At 42.1% G+C, this 19,289-nt stretch overlaps 1 protein-coding gene across 2 annotated transcripts in view; it reads right to left on the bottom strand.

Annotated features, from left to right (window-relative positions):
• Positions 1–19,289, bottom strand: part of SGCG (sarcoglycan gamma) — a 149,723-nt gene that overhangs the window by 108,756 nt on the left and 21,678 nt on the right. The window contains exon 1 of one of the 2 annotated variants that reach the window (XM_070578592.1): positions 9,002–9,330. The exons of the other annotated variant lie outside the window; for it this stretch is intronic. The gene's annotated coding sequence lies outside the window, so the exon portion shown is untranslated. Of the gene's footprint in view, positions 1–9,001; positions 9,331–19,289 lie in introns of those variants that run through there. 2 annotated transcript variants of the gene reach the window in all.

The following is a 19,289-nucleotide window of genomic DNA, read 5'->3' as shown; positions in this document are numbered from 1 at the left end:
TTTTTCTCTGTTAGGCTCCTGGCCAGTCCCACTGCCTAGAACACTGCCAATATTTGTTGATTGAATGGATGAATATAATGCAAAGATGAATTGTCCATTAAATACTATTTTTAAGTTGTTGTTCTACAGGATTATATTTTGCTCATACCTACAAAAGTAAAAGAAGTAAGGAAAGAAAATTATTTTCTGAGAAATTCATGCAAAAATCAAATAGTCATAAAAACAGAAAACCTCAAGAAGAGTACTGTAACAGATGCTGTAGTGTGCCACACACACCTGTCCTCAAGAACTCGTTCTCCTGGGGGCCAGGACTGCTTCCCGCTCACGGCGCACACTGAGTCCCTGTCCTGAGACTGCCTTTAGCTGGAGAGTGATGCCCTCCCGGAGCAGCTACGTGTCTGCTCAGTCCCGTGGCACCAGGGCTTGGCCCCTGCCTTCATTCAGGACATCTCTGAAGGGCCAGTCTAGTTTCACAGAGTAGCCCCTGTACTACCCTCTCCCCAGCTCACTCTGCAGGCTGAGTTGAGACCTCTGTTTCCACTGCATCACAGTTCAACTTCTTCCTCTGCCCAATTCTGCTTCCTCTACTCCCTTAAAGTTGTTCTTCCTAAGACATTTCCTAATAAACTTCCTCTGTGCACATCTCAGCCTCCTGGTCTTTCTTGGGGAAACCGAGGTATCAGAGTTTGTGGCCAGAAGTAATCCGGGAGGCAAGTCTAAAATGATATTCTGGAGCTGGATCACCTGTCCGTCACTGGCAAGGAGGACCCCATTTCTGGCGGTAAGTGGAGTATGGATATGCTATGGCACACAGTGGTGGCATCATTGTTAAAATTGTCCCTGGTGTGAAATAGGATGAAACATCAGCGGGAGGAAATTTACTAGTGGGTTCAATCTATAAGATGTTTGAGGGTTTTAGACTAAATAATAACTATAAGGATAATGGAATTGATGGCTCTGCTGATTTCTTTCAAATTGTTGGAGAAAGATGATACAAGGCTGAGATGACGCAAGGCAAATCGTAAAAATCAGAGGACCTCTCTGGCAGCATACGAGGAGACTCTCACCTCCTGTAACTGAAGGACAGACCAAGCTGAGGATCTGGCCTTTATAAGAGTAGTGGAGCACCAAAGAAGACCGAACTCTTGATCCAAGCAAGTCTGCTCTGTCAGGTCCAGGGCAGGACTGGGCAGGGCAGGAGTGGGGTCCTGAGACTTGGAATGAGACATCTGAACCAACACACATAAGAAATTGGAAACTGTAGATGCCCCTAGAATGTCTGGGTCTGCAGAGTGGCCCTCTCCTCCCTCCCATTTGAAGCTGAGATGACAACACGCTCACCACCTCCCCTCTTGGCCACATGATCAACAGTTACGGTTAGACCACAACATAACCCCAGGTAGGGAAGTGCTAGGCCTGATAAGGGAGTAGAGGGACTATATCCTAAAGGATCAGAAGGACTTACCCAGCATGTATCAGCAGGAGATGACAGTATGAATGGGACTGAGCCTGAAGGGGATGGATCAAGGGAGACAGAATACATGGTCGGATAAAGGAGCATTTGTTGATATGGGAATATTTTCTGCTGACACAGAATTTAACACTATGGTAAGCGTCTTGGAAGATGGTGCAATGGTGCTAATACACTGCTAGGTTGGCCTTTAAAAGCTTGGAGAAAGCAATGGCTTACATTTAGTTAAAGAGAAAAGCCAGAATTGCCAGGCTAATCATTGAAGAGGAAAAAGAGGGATGGACATTGAATCCAGTTCTACCATTAATACCAGGAACCCACAGTGTCATCATGGCCTCCCTGTTAGAGTGAGGACATATGGAGACCAAGTGATAAATGAAATCCTGGCCATGGTGGGGCCACAGAACCACCAAATGGCCATTTCCCTGGTCAATAAATATATAACTGGAATGGACATATTTGGTAGTTGGCAGAACTCCCACACAGGATATTCCTTGGCCTTTGGTTAAGAGCTATTACAATGGGGAAAGCAAGGAAGAAAGCTCTGACACTCCTCCTCGTCCCATCTGCATCCCAGGAAGAAAGGCAGAGATTAGTGCCACTCTTAAAGGACATGGGGTTAGTGATCCCACATATTCCCATTTAATTCACCAGGCTGGCCCTTAGGAGAACCAGACATATCCTAAGGACAACAGCGGTCTGCCTCAAACCCAACCAAGCAGAATGTCCCTTCCAGCTGTTATGCCTGATGAGGCATGCTCGCTCGTGCAGATTAATGTGGCTCCAGGTACATGTGTGGAGCCATCGAGCTGGCAAATGCATTTTCTTTCTCTCACAAATGAAGACCAAAAGCAGTTTTATTCACACGTGATAGACCATAGCATTTCCCCCATGTCTTTATTACTCAGAAGGGATTTAGGCCATCTTGGACATTCTCAGAACACAATACAACATTTGTCCATGAGATTTATGATATTGTGTTAACTGGACAAGATGAGTGAAAGTGACAAATATACTGGAGGCCTTAGTAAAATACATGTGTCCCGAGGGTGAAAGACAAACCCTACCAAGATTCTGGGACCCGCCAAGTCAGAGAAGTGTCTAGGGGTTCAGTGTTGTAGGGCATACGGGGACATCCCCTCCAACATAGAGAATTAATTATCGTATCTTTCACTTACCACCATTGTAAAGGAAAAAATAATGCCCCTTAAACCACTTCAGGATCTGGAGGTAGCCTATTCCACTTGGAAAAATTACTCCAACTCATTTAGAGTGACAAAGAAGGCTGACAGCTTTGAGCAGGGCCCAAGCAGGACTCTGTAGTCGACCCAGGCTGCAGTGGCAGCAGCCTGATGCTTAGACTATACATCCTGGCACCAGTATGGGGTTAGAAGAATCTGTGATGGGAAAGGATGCTACGTGATGTTGTCAGTAACCCTCATTAAGGAATCACGACGTAGATCTCTAGAGCTTTGGAATAAGGCCATGATATCTGCAGTAGAGAATTAAATGCCATTTGAAAAATATTTCCCTAAGTGCAATGGGGCCGTGGTGGAGAAAGGGCACCTGACGATGAGACAGCGAGTGACAATGTGGCCAGAATTTCCCAGTCAGGGCCTGAGTGCTGTTCGTCCTACCAAGGCCTAAGGTCAGGAGCCCGCAGCACTGCACTTAGAGGTGGCCCACCAGGGATGGAGCAGGCAGAGGGCACAGTAAGCCGGATGTGCAGGTGACTTACAGTTCCCTGTCACCCATCACTAATGCACCGGCACCTCTCCCCTATCTCATCCCTCTGGCCAGAGAAGGGTGTCCCTTAAGAACAGCCTACAGTGGAGGAAAAAAGGCCAAATTTGGCTTCAGGGAGGGTTGGCTCAATACGTTGGTGTAAGCCACAACAGGCCTGCTGCTGGGCCACAGCCCAATCAAGGTGGTTCTGACCGGCTATGCTGAGAGGAAATCTTCCCAGTGCACAAAGCTTCAGGCAGTGCACCTGCTTATCCACTTTTTATGGCAAGAGAAATCAGCTGAGGTTGGAATATATATGATTTGAAGGATGGCGGTGAATGGCATGGCTGGTTCATCAGGGCCTGGAAGGGAGTTGGGAAGAGGGAGCACAAAGAAGGCTGGAGAAGAGGCTTGTGGGTGGACCTACAAGGCACTAAGGGGGAAATCTTTGTATCACATTTAACACCCTCCAGAGCGTCCACTGTAGAAGGGGCACCAAATAACGAGAATGACTCAGCCCAGCCGACAACAGGCAGCCCATCGTCACCCACCCCAGTGCTCCCACCATGGGCTCCTATTCAGAGTAGCCACCGTGGCTGGGATGGAGGCTCAACAGCAAGGGCTCCCCCTCAGCAAGGCTGATCTAGCTACTGCCACTGCTGAACGTCTAAGCTGCCGACGACAGACCCCAAAGCGGAACCTGAATACGTCCTCAGGAAGACCAAGCAGCCGCTCACTGGCAAGTTGCTTACATCACTGTGCCTGGAACTGACACACAGGCTGGGAGTAGGCTTTTCTTTTCTGGCCTCGGCCAGCATCACGATCCAAGGGCTTACAGAATGTTTGATCCACATATGTGGGACCCCACATGACATTGCGATGAACCAAATGATCCGCTCTACAGCAAAGGCAGTGTGGCACTTGACAATGGGAACTACTGCCCTCATCACCTATTGTAGTTCCCAGAAGCTGCCAGCCTGATAGGGTGATGGGACAGCCTTTTAAAGTTGCTGCTGAGGCCCGGCTTGGAGATCCCCTTTGAGGATGAGTGATGCCTCAGGATGCAGACTGAACACCCTAAATCAACAACCATTAGGGGGCTGCATCTCCAAGGGGCAGAATACATGGGCCTGGGAACCAAGGGTGAAAGTAGGAGTGGTCTTTCTTACCATTACTTTTAATGACCCAGATGGGAAATTTGTGCCTTCCGTCCCCACAACTATAGGCTCTGAGGATCTAGGAGTCTGTTCCCTGGGGAATGCTTCTATGGGGGGTGCAACATGAGTCCCATTAATCTTCAAGCTGCCATCCAGTCACTTCAGCTCTTCAAACCAAGATACCAGTTAGAAAGAAAAGATGCACCATTTTGACAGTAGATTGGCTGGGGAGAATATGTCTGTCCCCCAGATGACCAACAGGGCATTTCTTGGTATTCCCTGACCATTTTGTAGCAAACGGACAAGTGCTCAGCCAAAGGGCATGATGACCAAGGGCTCAGACCCCTCAGAGTTGAATGTCAGGGCCAGCACACCAGGTCGGCAAGCTAGAGCAGCAAAGGTGTTAGTTGAGAATGAATGGGTGGTTGGGGTGGCGGGTGGGAGGGAGGGATGATGAGTATTAGTTGCCATCTGGAGACCAGCTGCAGCTGTGGAGGTTGGAGTTCATCCCATTGACATTCCTTCAGTGGTTTCCTCAGGAAAAGAGCCCCAGCAGAATCTTGGGGGAGCCGTATATAGGTATATGAAGCAAGAGAATCTGAGCGATGCAAGGGGTGGACTCTAGTGGCTTCCCACCATGGTCACTCTTCAGAACCTCATTCCTCCAGTTGCCAGGAGTGATAGCTGTTGATAATTCCTTCTATACTTTGACTGCAGTGAGCAGCAGCCCCCACAGTATGTCCCATATCCATTTTTTGATCAGTGCAGGGGTGCAAAAACCCAGCCCCTTCCTCGATTTGAGGACAACTCTGAAGGGCCATCCCAGCTCAGTTGCAACTACATTGCTGTTAACGTCTCCTTCTGCCAGTTGCAGCCTTTGATCTTCTACAGGTGTTTTTATTGAAGGCGTTCTCTAATAAACCAGCATGTAAATCTCCAGCTCAGAGTGTTTCCTGGGGAAACCTGTCTAAACAATTGCTTTTGGAAAGACTGGGAGTTTAAAACGTTATCGGATACACTGATAGGTTTCTCAGCAGAACACTGCTCCATTTTATCTATACATCTTAAGTAGGTGAGGTTCTCTAGAAGCAAAGCCGACATGAGGATTCTCAAACGAGTGATTTATTAAGGGAATGCTCTCAGGAGGCACGTGTCAGGCAACGAGAGAAGTGGATTGGGGCAGGAGATGGAGCGAGGCGAAAGTGTGGGTTGAGGTGAGGGAAATTCTCCAGAGAAGTGTGTGCGAAGCCTTACTGGACATTTAGTAGCCAGTTAAAGTACCAGCTGTGTGAGGGGGACCAGTGTATATTCCAGAACCATTTCTCCTGTGTAGACAGGACTCTGAAGTTTGACATTCTTTACAAAGAGACAGGTGTATTCTTAAATTAAAATTACACATGAAAGCTGCATTTAACCCGACAGAATAAAGTAGCCTGCCATCTACTTCATTAAAGTCTTTGAGGTTTTATAACTGAAGCTTAAATTTTCAGGCAAACCAACGTATAACCCCTTCCCTCAAAACTTCAATCTGCCTACTCCCTAAAAATAGCATTTAACTAGATTCTAACTCTGAAAAATATCCACATAAAATTAAGGACAAATTTTCAGAAAAGAAAGTTATTTAAATCTATCAACAAAGCTGAGCTTTTTAGTTGCAAGCATCTATGTGAAAGATTTAAAGCAAAAATACTCTTGAGGCAGACATAATTAAGGCCTTTATGAAATGTGGTGTATGTGCAATTTTCCGACTGCTTTGACAGTTCATTAAAACGTTTCAGAGGACTTCAGGGCCATGATTCATTTCTGCCCTGGTAGTCACCTTTTCCTCAAGCCTGGAGGGTGACAATTTAAAGTGATTTTCAAATGTTGTGAAAAGTACACATTGAAATCATTCTGGTGATTTCATGGGGACAGCATACTTCCACGTTTCACTGAGATTAACATTTTATTTTATATAAAATTTTCATTAAGATCTAAAATGTCTGATGAAAGGAAAGCACCCATAGGAAACCTAAGCAGTCATTTGCTTTTCTCCTTCAGAAATACTGAAGGCACTGTTAGGGGTTTCCTTCAGGTGGCCAGACTGTCGGGGGAGCTTCCTATTCGCACGCCGGAATGCACACACGTGCAGAGAGCATTCTCTGCTCGAGCAGAAGCAGCCTCAGCCGAGAGTCTGCCGCCCACGTGGGGCTCATGGTGACTTCGGGGCCTGGAGAAGCAGGTTGGAAATCCCGATCATTCAACATTCTGAGGCTCCTCCCTGACCCCGCTCTCAGTGGGGATGAGAATAAGAGGTTATGTTTCCTGGTCATTGACGAGGATGGGGAGGAGGAGGAGGGGGAGGAGGCAGAGCAGAGCTCCTGTTCACCAAGAGGTCAGGCACTTCCCAAGTGCCTCATGTGGACTGAATTTGATACTCATTATAACCCTAGGTGGTAGATGCTGTGATTATCCCCATTTTTACAAATAGGGAAACCGAGGCAGGGTAATTAAGTAATTCACACATCATACAGCAAGAAAGTGGCAGTCTGACTCCACAGTCTAAACTTGTCATCACTGCCTCTTCATTGATAGTATGCTTTTCAGAGCTGTTTCAAAAGTAAAACTAATTGAGAATATTTAAAATAGAGTTAAAATAGTCATAAAGAGGTCAGGTTTTAAGGTGGCCATCTCCATGGCAGGGACTCCTCCTGCTGGTTATCCCTCCTGCTCCATTTCCCGTCCTCAGCTGAGGCCGTCTTTTGACTTTTTACAACTTCTCCCCTCTTCCTCCCTCCACGCCCCTAATCCATTCTCCATGTCAACCACGGGGATCTTCCCAAAGAACAAATCTGTCTGTGCGACTTTTCTGTTGTAAATGCTCAGCCGGCTCCCCACTGCTTCAGGACAAAGCACGAATCCCCTTGGGCATAAGCGAGCCTCCCGCAGTCCCCAGCCTCAGCTGTCATCAGTGGGACACTGCACACCCTCACACTAACGTCAAGTACACCTGGACATCTTGAGGGATTCTGAGAGAAGTCTTGAGACTTCTACAAATCTACAAATTACTAAATACTCCTGCATCCATTTTCCCATAAAATTCTTTACAGCATAATAACATATAAAACTAAAAAGGAAGTTGGAGTCTGAAGTGGCAACTATTGCGGGTGAGGAATTCTATCACACTCACGAAACACCATAGAAATATGTGGCCCTGCAGTAGGTCCAGAGAATACCAAAGCTAGGCAGACGCTGCCTAGGTGAGAAGACAAGGAAGAGGGAAGGACGGAAAGAAACGTGGAGGCAGGTTCTGAAGGAATGGGAAAGCAGCAGAATCAGACTGAGGGCTGTAGTTTTCTTCCTTCCCACTAGGACATGCCAGCAATGTGGCTTAGGAGGGCTGGGCTTTGTTGAGAAGAAGCCAGGGGCTGTGGTGAGCCAAGTAGAATAAGGAGCGGAGGGAGAACCACAGGTCCTATGAAATATGCAAAATGAAACTAACGGGCACCCACTCCATTTACACTTATTATCTGATTTTCATATTCAACATAATAGCAACTTCATTTAATGACTAGAAAGTATAGTTTTTAAAGGACAATATGCAACAATTTTATTTTCAGCATTTCAACCTCAAGCTTAGCCAGCATGCATCTTTTGGAAACTCCGACTTAATATTTAAATATATGAAAATAGTACTTTTCATTTGGCTTTGGAAGTAAACCTTAGGTAAATCCCAGAATCTATAAAACTGACACCAACTTGAACCATTAGTTTGGAAACTTTGTAAGTGTGCCTCTTTGTACCTATCTTTACAAAATGTTTCCAAGAAAATAAGCAAAAAATAAACCTGGTACATTCTGTAGTTCATTTTGTTCTAGGGAGTTACTCCGTCCTGCTGGCAAATCTTTCAGCCGCTTGAGTTATATTTTCCCTTATTATCTTTCTCTACGCCTTCCTTTAAAAACTTGTTTTCCGATCGGCCCAGATTAACTTGGGAAACACAAAGAAAGAACCGAGAGCGGCAGGAGGCCAGCGTGAGCAAGTTTACCTTTTACCCTATTATATTTACTTTTTGATAAATATTTTGAGCAACAGTTAATTTTTTCCAGATTTTGGGAGAGAAACAATCTGCCCTTTCTCACTCCAAGAATAGTTGGAAAGCCAAAGTTGGTGTTTTTCTCTTGTTTGGCTTATTCTCAATTTATCAGATGACCTGGTTTTGTTCTTATTAAATTTAATTTGTTTTTAATGTCTATAACAAAACTATCGGCAAAACGTAAAGCAAATGTAATTCCACCACAAAAATTTAAGAGTGGAATTATAAGCTGGTGATCTTAAAGATTATACTTTGTCTAGATTAGCTACAGTGTGAAATTTCATGCCTGATAAATGCTGTCATGGTATTTTACAAATTAAAAGTATTAGAAATATAAATTATGCTAAAAATAAATAACAGTAGTCAGAATAACTTGAGTTGAATTGATAAGTTAACTAAGTTTTGTTGATAATATATAATCATTTTGAGATAAATTTCTTCAACATTTTAAATTTAATTGATTAAGTATTATGTCAAATTTGAAGGAAAAAGAATCAAGAAAACTTACACCTATTTGGTTTTTAAGTTGTACACTGTAATTACATAAAACCCAAGTGAAAACTGATTTCTTACCTTGCACGTATTAATAAAAAGCACAGCGGCTACAGAACCACAGCCAGCTCGGCTCTATCGGAGGCAGGACGTTTCAAACTTCCCCATTCCTTGCAGAACGAGAGTGGACGACCCAGGCCTCACCAGCGACGCCTGAAGAAAGGCTCGGGTGTCTGCCCTTGTCTCATGTTTCATCCCCTCATATTAGCAACAGGCGTATCTAATTTTACTCAGTGACATAAACAGCTCACACCACACTTAAAACTGTTCGGGCACCAATTCCAGGACACAGCTCGAAGTGTGCCAAAAAATCAAATTCTTACCAAACCAACAGTTAAACTCGGAATCATGATAGTCTTATGTAATTACAACTTTCTAAATAAAACTTTACCTTAAATGAATAACAAAAAACTTTGAAATTAGTTTCCAGTACAATCCAATGTTGACAAAATCTCATGAAAAATCACTTCAGATTAACGTGATATTTAGAATTTATGACTTTATTCGTCTTAAATGATACTATTTTCATCTAAGTAAACTGTATATTATCATATAATAGTCGCTTTTTAAAAAGCACTTTCTATAAACCTCTTTTTAAGTGAAAACTTTAATATTTGAGGAGACAACCTTAAATAATGATCATCTTAATAAACAGAAGGTAAACAAACTCTACATGTTAAAATTATGACAGTTCTTTTCTGGTAAACTAAATTTATATTATGCTTAACAAATTATGTGACTGTGACAATGTGATTGTGGTGCCTCATCTTTATTTAAAAAGAATAAGACTTGGATCATTCAATTTTTATAAAGTTAAAGAAAATAGAATAAATATCAAACTTTTGAATAATCTTAGTCTTTTATTTTGCATTATTTGTGTGTAGCCTGGTTAGCAGCATGAATTAAAATGACTAAATTATATATCTGAAATTTGTATATTAGTACCAAACCTTGAGTAGGAGAAGCAATGTAATGATAAGCCATATGCTTAATTTTCATTTTATTTTCTTCTCAGGAGAACTTTCCGCTGATTCTATTTACTCGTACTCTAACTTTTGAAATTTGATGCTTCTTACAGCAACAGCTGTAGGCCTTCAATTAAAAGCTGATACAGCTTCAACTAATCACATATTTACAAAACACTTAAAAATCTTTCATGAATTCTCTGCATATTACTATTTTTTCTATCATGGCACTTCAGTTAGATATAAAATTATAGCATAACTATCAATTTTTAACAAAAATATATATTTAACAGTGATGATATGAGATGTATTTTTGTATCAGTATGTGTCTGAAAAGCCAAAATTTGAAACTCCTAACTCAGTATTCTGGTTGAATACATATTGAAGGACCTTTTCATCAGTCAGTAAACTTTAATTTTGTTTTTTAAAGACTGGCACCTGAGCTAACATCTGTTGCCAACCTTTTTTCTTCTTCTTTCTTCTCAAAGCCCCCCCGCACAAAGTTGTATATTCTAGTTGTAGGTTCCTCCGGCTCTGCTATGTGGGACACCGCCTCAGCATGCCCTGATGAGCAGTGCTAAGTCCGCACCCAGGATCCGAACCGGCGAAACCCCAGGCTGCTGAAGCAGAGTGCCCAAACTTAACCACTTGGTCACAGGGCCAGCCCCAGGAAACTGGTTTTACCGCAATGAACTTTTCAATTTTTGAGGACTGCTGTGTAAAAATTAGTCATGCTATGTATTTGATGTCCATTCACGTTTACCAAGACTACTTTTAGTCCTGCAGGAGGCTGACTTAGAGAACAAATCTGATTTTACAGAATAGATGAAATTATTAAAACTAGATCTTCCAGGTTTCTAATGTAGGTCCAGCTTAAGTTTGTAATTCACACACACACATCACGTTTTCAAAGGAATCATAACATTTTAAAGCTGTAAGAGGCCTTGAAGAAAAGCTAGTCTAACATTTCACTAGACATAAAATAGTTTGTTCAAGGTTACAAGCTGGCAAGGGCAAGGACAGAAGCGAGTCTGGAAGTCCTTTGGCTCTCATGCTTCTAAGCACAGTCCTACCTACCCATAGGGCCCTTCTAGAATTTGCCCTCATCCTCCCTCTGGCCATCAGTTAGCAGTCCTGCCCTCCTCCTGGCTTCCTCTCCTAAAACTCCAGATTCTGCCTAGGGGCAGCCAACCCTGCTGCTTGCTGCGTAACTTAAGAGGTTGGGTTTTGGGGATCATTTTTTAGAACTAGTGAAAACAGGAAATTTCTAGTAGCGATGTGGTTCATTTTGAACTACTTACTTTTGTTTTTGACGTGAAGTAAGGTTATCTGTGGAGGGAGAATGGTGACACGAGATGAGACAGTTCAAAGTTTGGACAGAATAGAGAAGTTTAAAGAAGTTGCCATGAAGAGCTGGGACTATCCTAGACCATGTTGTTCAGGCCCAGAGAAACGCCGAGAACAGGTAATTCTGTCCATATCACTCCTCTGCTTAAAGCCCTTCAGCGAGCCTTCAGGATACAGTGCCAAGTTCTTGACGGGGCGCACACACCTTTACGACTGGGCCGTGTCCATCTCTACTGTCCCTCGTTCTTTAGGTTCCATAAGAAACCACAAAAGTCACGATGCTGTTGGGTGCCGGCTATATCTCTGACTAGGGTTAAATAGAACTTCTATTTAACTTTTAAAAGTCTGTTCACATGCCACTCTCAGCATTTTATATGTGTTTTTAAACTTATTATAACTATTTGCATTCACATTGCCATCCTTGGTCATATACCTCTTCTCTTTACTGGACTCGGCACCCACGTGTAGTGAGCCTTCAAGTAACTGAACTTTGAATAGTTACACCAGACTCAGCGTTTTTACCTTATCAATTCCAAAGTGTATGATAACATTAAAAATAAAATAGAGCTGGCATACGCTCAGGATGACATTTGAAGAATTATCCAGAAGAGGTCAGTATAACAGTAATACAAGTAAGACTTGCAGTGCAAATGAAACGTGAAATCAAATTATTTTGTAAGTGACAAACCTGAAAGATTTTAAAGTACCACGTCAATTATTTGTCCCTCCAATTGAAGCTACACTTCTTCAAAATAGATGGCCACAGACCTTTCATGTAGGCAAAATGAAGCGATCAAATGATTCTATACACTAAAACCAGGGTTTTCATCTGGAACGTAATTAATGTAATTACCTGGATGATTCTCACCCAGATTTCTCTGATTATTTTTAAATAGGGATCATCCAAGAGAACAGATTCTAACAAAGATAATTCACATTCTCTTAGAGATGCCATAGCAATAAAAAAAGGAAACTGATTTCCAGACTACTGAATGTAGGTATTTTGTTTGTCATGGCCCTTTTGGGGAGTTTAGGGTAGTATGTAGTATAAGGGGCTAATTCAGTGTTGTCAGGGAAGACAGAGAGAAAAAACCTTTGAGATGCTGGAGAAAGAAGTAAGAAAGACTAAAAGAAAAAGAAAACGAGTTTCAGAAGAGAAAATGGAGCACTATCTGAAATTTCAAAGGTTATCCACTGGTAATCACTGAAGTGGGTCATAATATTTTAAGAGTGCTATTCCATGAATACATGACTTCGCATAACTTACAGGGAGAAGATGTTGCAACTCCACTAAGTACAGACTCCTAGGTCAGTGGTTCTCAGCTCGGGCAGGGAATGGAAACGTGGGGTGTGCATGTGGGAAGCACAGGAAATGCACTGAGTAATTACCAAAGCAGAACGTGCGCACGTTAAAGAGGAAATCCATCAGAAGGCCTTAAAATGAGATCCCTGCCGTCTCCTGCTTCTCCTGGCCCATCTCCACTCCCACTGGTCACAGGTCACTGCCTAGGGCTCCCTTCTCAATACTCCCAACCTGTAAATGACCTTATACTACTATATCTCGACTTATTAACTCTACACCTCGGCTGTCTGTCTAGTTTACGTACATGATCACCCAGAGCCCTCTTCTTTCTCCTATGTAATTTTCTATTTGTTTTAGTTTCTTCTGTGGTCACCTCTGAAATTTCAAATGGTCCACTTAAACATTCATTCCTTGTTCCAGAACGACAGAGGGTAACTCTTGCTCCTTCTCTCTCCATCTGAGGACATCAGCAGCCACCTGTTCCATCTGCCCCCGTGCCCACAGTGCCTGTCACTCCTCTCTCCTGCCCTCCGTCACTTTCCCTTTACGTTTAAACGATCAAAGTGATCACATTTACATTCCACTTTGAAACTATTGTCTCCTGTATGTCCTGTGATATGACCAGGCTGATTTAATAAGAATTCAATAAACAGTGTTCACATTTTCACAACTATCTAATTTTCTTTCAGAGAAAACCACCAATTTTACAATCCCAGTGCCACTCACAGTTTCTATTACCAGTTTTGAATGGAATCTACTTTTTAAAATATTCCTCCAAATATTGTGATTGCTTCATCTTGACACCATGCCTTTCCCATAACGTTTTTGTTGTTGGAGTTTCTGAATACTGTTTTTTCTTTGTTGTAAGACAAGAAGAAATTTTGCTAAATATGCCTTCCTCAGCAGACCCTAGCTGTCTCTCAGCTCTTCATTTACTCTATTATTTGGAATCAATTTCAGTTTTTTTCTTGAAATGCCCTGTCTTCCTTTTCTACTTCAAATAGTTTATATCATGGTTGGGTCATAACTGTCTTGTCTGGCTCACCTCCACCTCCCTTATTCTCTAATCATCGTTTTATTTCTTGCATTCTCTGCCTCTCTCTATGCCCAAGCTTTTGCCAATTTCGCATAGTACCACCCAGTGACACGGCTGCATCTGTGCTCAGGCTGTCCATCTTCCTCCTCAGGCTGCTCTCCCGCCAGGCCTCCCGCACAGCTATCGTCTTCATTAGGTGTCATTGCTCCTCTGAGCTGGCGAACCGATCCCTGCCTCTTGTCTCATGTTCCCTCCTTGCTTACTCCCTTGCTTTGATGGAGCACACCCTCAAATAATTATTCAGAAAGGGTGTCTGGGGAGTGGAGTGGTCCTTTTATATCAGAAAATTTATCTATTCTGCTCTAAAACTGGTAAATAGTTTCATTTAGTATAAAGTTCTGGATTGAAATAATTTCCAACTAAACTTTGAAGTCCTGGCTGCACTGACATCGATTATTAAGAGTTCCTGCAGAGAAGTGTAATTCTAGTCTGATTTCATTTCTTGTTTACAATGAGTAAGACATATTACTATTTAAAGGTAACTGTGTGTATCTTTTCGTAAAATTAATATGCTCCCCTTTTACATTCATCTGGCATTCAAATAGCTGATTTAATTAAAAAAGAAGATAGCAGCATTTATAAAATATAAGTGCATTTGTTTTTATTGCAAAGTAGTAATTATCAAGTAAGAATACTCAAGTTATATTTCATGGATGTTCTTAAAATTTCTTTACCTCGATCAGAAACTTCTGATCAAAAATTAGAGGGTAGATGATGGTAGGAGTTATGAAAAGAAAGAGGTGGTATGAAATAAATTTAGAGGAAAAGAGCAAAGTCGGAAAAGAGAATATTGGAAGTCTGGATATGGAGGAATAGGGAGATCCATGCCCAGGAACTTTGAGAGTATGTCAGACACTGAAAAACTGTGAAAATGGTCCTTTATATAAGGAACACTTACTCCTTGTATGAGAAGGTCCTTCTATTGTTGTAACATTCCTGGACTCTCTCGAACTCTTACTCATTTCTTCCCAAGGAAAGTGGACTGATTCATCTCATCAGTGAGGCAGAATAAGAAAGCAGACCCGTGCGGTACAATCCCCCTTCTTCAGGGGCCTTCACGCCCGCAGAGGGCACAGTTTCACATTGATCCTTCATGCTGCAAGTTTCAAATGCAACCTTCCAGGGTGACCTGTGATCATCCGGAGCTGCCGAAGGGGCGGGAGGGTGAGTCCTTGTTGGAAACGTAACATTAGGAAGTCCATTGCTGCTGTCCCCTAGGATATATTCTCCAAAGGCTCTATTTGTAACAAAAACGACATTTAGACCTGCATTTGCCTCATTCTTTTGTCTCTCAGTTGGTTCAGAACTTGGGCAGTAAATAGAGATGTGATTTTTCTCAATCTTCTTAAACAAAAAAATCAGCATTTAACAATTACACATCTTTGTTGAGGATATACCCTGTAACACAGGCAGTGCTATGTTAATATCCAGCCTTCTCTAATCCTTCTCCCCAATTTTCCTTTCTTGCAAGGCCGGTGCCCTCCTAAGTGCTTCCATGCAACTCACAGCATTCATCACAGAACAATCTGTAACTGGTTATTTGCTTGTCTGTACCCTGTTCATCCTTAAGATGGTGGGGACTGAGTCTGGATACCTATATTTCCTTAGCCTCTAGATACTCATTAAATATTTGCTGGGGCTGGCCTGGTGGCGCAACGGTTAAGTTGGCACGTTCTGTTTCTCAGCGGCCTGGGGTTTGCCGGTTTGGACCCCAGGTGCGGACATGGCACCGCTTGGCAAAAGCCATGCTGTGGAAGGCGTCCCACATATAAAGCAGAGGAAGATGGGAACAGATGTTAGCTGAGGGCCAGTCTTCCTCAGCAAAAAAGAGGAGGACTGGCAGTAGTTAGCTCAGGGCTAATCTTCCTCAAAAAAAAAAAATTGCTAAACGGATGAATTAATAAGTAAATCATGCTTTCTGTGCTTAAGCAGCTTTCTTTCCAGTTGAGAGGCAGACAGTGAATTACTCAACAATTTGTGGTTAACCTTACAGTTTAGGTATTAACCCAGGGCTACAGAAGCACTTAAAGGAAAACTTAATTCTATCTGAAAGAGACCCAGTGGGAGCTGATCCTCCAACAGCAGAAATCGTCATTAACACATCCTTTAAAAATTTCCAATCCTTGTGCATATTGCAAATGTATTTAATATACTGGCATACTAATACATGAACATAATTTATAAACATGTAAGAGTCAATGCACATTGAGATATGTTCCTAAGTGCTGTTTTTTATTAACTCACAAATAAGTTTGGAGACCACTAACCAAAACCTTGAAATAGCTACACACTTTGCTCCTTGAAAAGAAGAGGAAGAGAAGCAGCACCACGTATTTAGAGCTTGTTAGACACCTCCCTGGCAAGCCTCCTGGAACAGGCGTGCCATGAGGCAATGTTATAACTGTGAGGTGCTTCGGGGAATGGAGGCAGAGAAACGTGGGATCAACCCATGAGTAAGAGCAGGCAGACATGACTTGTGTGGTCAGTTATTCAAGTTCAAAGGCAATCTTCCCTCTACAGGAAATGTGATTCTCTCTGTGTTTATGGTATGAGCTTCAACACTGGCTTTCTGAATCTTATCTTCAGTGTTGACGACTTAGGTTCAGTCCCCAGAATCAGGTTCACATTCCTGATCGCCTCGTTGGCTCCACAGCTTGGCTGCTGTCCTGTAGTCTGATTCTGATTAACGTGACATGGTGTTAATTTAAAAATTCCTTATTTCCTCTTTCCCTAGAGATAATATAAACAAATGATCAAAAATTCCAGGCTTTGGGGTGAGCTGAGTTCTAAATTCAGCTTTTTCATGTAATAGCCACTTAACATTAGGTAAGTTAATTATCTTCGTTAATGGTCTGTTTCCCGCTATTAATCTTGGGGATAATAGCATCTCCCTTCTTAAAGCCAGTAAGATAATTAAATGAGATAATGCACAAAAGGTGCTTGATATGTAGTAAAACACATATAAGTGGTAGCTATTATTACAATTATTTCTTAATGCCAAGAGTGAATTTATCAAAAAAGAAATAAAATACATGAATCACAGATTATGACATATGCAGTCTTTAGGATAAAGGTATTTTAGGTCACTTAATGATATACCTAATATGATAAAAAAGCATTTTGACTTAATGTTATATCTAATCATTAATGTGCTCAATTAGTAATTCAGTTTCACACGGAGGCCATAAGACAGCATTTTTACACAATCAAACTAAATTATCTTTTTTTTTTCTTTCAGTTTAGCTTTTTGGGATCCAAATCAACATCGTCTCTCAACAGCTTCCGGCGGTAGGATGCACACAGTGTGACCCTCCTGAGCGGCACACAGGGATACTCGCGTCATCCAAAACTTAAAGATACTGGAATTCCCATGCAGCTGAACTTTACTTGCTTCTGTCCAGTGTCCTGCTCCTGTCACCTCCTAAAGGTCCCCGTGCTCCTAACCTTCTACCCTCACCCCATTTACTGAGAAGACTCCAAAACTCTGTTTTCTCAAAAACCGTTTTCCCACTGAAAATGTGTACTTGGATACTAGAGCGATCATGACAACCGAAATGCTAGGTCATGAGGTCAGAAAGGTGACAGCAAGGGGAGCCTGGGGAAAAGACAATGGTGAAGAGGAGGACAATAGGAAGAAGGGAAGAAATAATGAAGTTTGCCTGGATCCCTCGTGTTTAAAGACTTGTAAGCATGGATATTTCAAAGTCATCGTGTTGTAAATTCAGCATAATTTTATCATCTCTCCCACTTCTCCCCAAAACTTTCTTCTCTACTATTCTCTCTCTTAGCTAATGGCACTGTCATTTGCCAGTTGACCATGCCAGAAATCTTACATAGCTTAATTTAAATTATTTCAACTTACATGTCAATTTGTCCCCCAATAAGCAAATGATCATAAAGTCCTTTTGTTAATTGGAAAAAGAGGACTGCAATTGAGGGAAAAAAATGAAAGATGTTGGCCTAAACACATCATAAACATGACCCAGCCCAGCTGCTTATCACAAAAGAAATAAAGTTGTTGGAAATCAAGCATTAGATTCTGTATAATTTCAGCAGCCAGAAAAGAATTTTGCAATTCCAAAAGTTTCTCCACTACAGCACAAAAATTTTTCCATGTAAAAATGAGACATTAAAACATAAAAGTGTCTTTCCCATGAACATGTTGGTTCAAAGAGCATGTATAAGTGAAAGCTTGGTTTTTGTATTTTTTACTTTTACACATTTGGCTTCTTAATTCCACATATAAGTGAGACCACAGTACTTGTCTTTGTCTCTCTGACGTCTCACTTAGCAGAATCTGCTCAAGGTCTATCCATGTTGTTGCAGATGGCAAGATATCTTTCCTTCTCGCAGCTGAATAATACTCCATTGTATATATACACCACATCTTCTTCATCCACTCATCACTGATGGACACTTAGGTTGTTTCCATATCTTGGCTATTGTGAATAATGAGGCAATGAACATGGGGGTGTGTATATCTCTTGGATATCCTGTTTTCAGTTCTTTTGGGTACATACCCAGAAGGAAACTTGCTGGATCATATGGTAGAAGTAAGTACGTGCTTGGTTTTTGTTTGTTGCTTCTCAATATCCATTAACTCCACTTCTTGTAACGACACTTGGGTTTTCTTTTGAGGGAATCCCTCCTGCTGCACCTTCAGTCTGCATGTTTGGTCAAGTCAAATCAACACCATTCCTAGGTGAATGGGGGGGTCATGTGACTTGGGCCAGGCCAACCAGAGCATGGCATTCTCTTGGTCACAGAGATTATTATAGAATGACTCCATCCAAGCCAATCAGGCTCAATCAGAGAAAATCCCACAACGTTGTTTTCAGTGACCAGAAAGACACACTTTTTTTTCTGCTTGACTGGAATTTGACAGTGATTTGAGCTTGGTTTGTTAGCAGCCATGAAAACAAGACAATACAGCAAAATACAGAACTGAGAGAGAGAGAGAAAAACTGACGGTAATTTTGAGCCTGTGGATCAAGGCACACCTAAATCAGCTCTAATCTTGTACTTTTCAGCTACATTCGTCAAGAAATTGCCTTTTTTTCTTCAAAACTGTGTAGTTGGTATTTGATCATTTGCAACATAAGTTTTAGTCAAACCAATGCAATAGGGGCCAGCTCCATGGCTGAGTGGTTAATTTCGTGTGCTCTGAAGCGGTGGCCTGGGGTTTCGCTGGTTTGGATCCTGGGAGTGGACATGGCACCGCTAATCGAGCCATGCTGAGGCGGCATCCCAGAGAGCACAACCAGAAGGACCCACAGCTAAAATATACAACTATGTACTGTAGGGATTTGGGGAGAAAAAGCAGAAAGAAAAAATAATTTAAAACCAATGCAATAATGTAAAGAACTTGCCTTTGTGTGTGTGTGTGTGTGTGTGTGTGTGTGTATGGGGTGGTGGTGTAGGAACGTACTTAGTTCTTGGTAAGTGGACTAATGAGGGTGTGATGCTATCAAGAGCAGGAAAGTTTCAAAAAATGAAAAGAGGTGAGAACATAAATTTGCCTGCCATTAGTTGTGAAAACAGAACTTGTAAGTTACAGAAGTCCACCTCCTAGATGGTGGCACATAGGAATGAGGGAAC

The sequence above is a fragment of the Equus przewalskii genome, chromosome 16, assembly GCF_037783145.1.
Source record: "Equus przewalskii isolate Varuska chromosome 16, EquPr2, whole genome shotgun sequence".
Classification (NCBI taxonomy): domain Eukaryota; kingdom Metazoa; phylum Chordata; class Mammalia; order Perissodactyla; family Equidae; genus Equus; species Equus przewalskii.
This window is presented reverse-complemented; position numbering and strand designations above follow the sequence as displayed.